Below are 882 nucleotides of genomic sequence, written 5' to 3' on the forward strand. Positions count from 1 at the left end.
ACACACACACACACATACACACCCCCCATACCCTCCTTAACCCTCCCCTCCCGCGCTAGCCTAAGGGCCACCTTAGCAAAGCGCATCCCAGGCTGCATAGCCGCACTACCCTGCGTATCCTACCCAACCATAAACATGACACCACAACTGGGGTTTACACAGACGAGCCGGCGAAGCAAGAAGAGCGCCAGAAGAAAGGGCACTAGCCGGCGGGGCCCAGCCAGGACAAAAGGAGGTCCCACAAAGCGCCTACAATTCTATCAATTGCTATCAAAACTGATTTCCGTTTGCTATCTTTACTTTTTTCTGTGCGATTTCATGAGAGCCTTTCGATTTGGTAAAAATAGTAGCTATTAGCAACTTAGAGTTACTCTGAACTGATATTAGTTGCTATTAGGTACACTGATGGGCATCTTAAAGTCCCCACTAGTTGGGTCGCTCTCATTCTATCGCGCCCCACCACAAATAATTACGGAATGTTTCGGACTGAGAGTGGGGTGTGGAGATATACTACACCGTGGCACCAAAAACTCTGATATATTCGATAGGGTAAATAATTAATCTGATACCAGTTGCATTTGATATTTTTTTAAATATTATTTTATTAATGATATGTAATGTATTGTAACATTTTCTTGGTTAGTTAAATCATTGTATTGAAGATTTTTTTAAAAATAAAATGTTATAAACCGTTTACTATTTTAACCATTGTTCACTACATCCACATACCTGCATATTTAGTGTTTTCCTGTATTAGAGATATTCATTTATAAATGTTTTCTTAAATCAATACATACAGGGTGGACTAATAGTGATTATATTACTCCTATGTCATATAGATAGAAAATACATATTTTATTAGGGCATCGAGCGGTGCCTTAA

The sequence above is a fragment of the Anoplophora glabripennis genome, unplaced genomic scaffold (assembly GCF_000390285.2).
Source record: "Anoplophora glabripennis isolate ALB-LARVAE unplaced genomic scaffold, Agla_2.0 scaffold1376, whole genome shotgun sequence".
In the NCBI taxonomy this organism is placed as follows: domain Eukaryota; kingdom Metazoa; phylum Arthropoda; class Insecta; order Coleoptera; family Cerambycidae; genus Anoplophora; species Anoplophora glabripennis.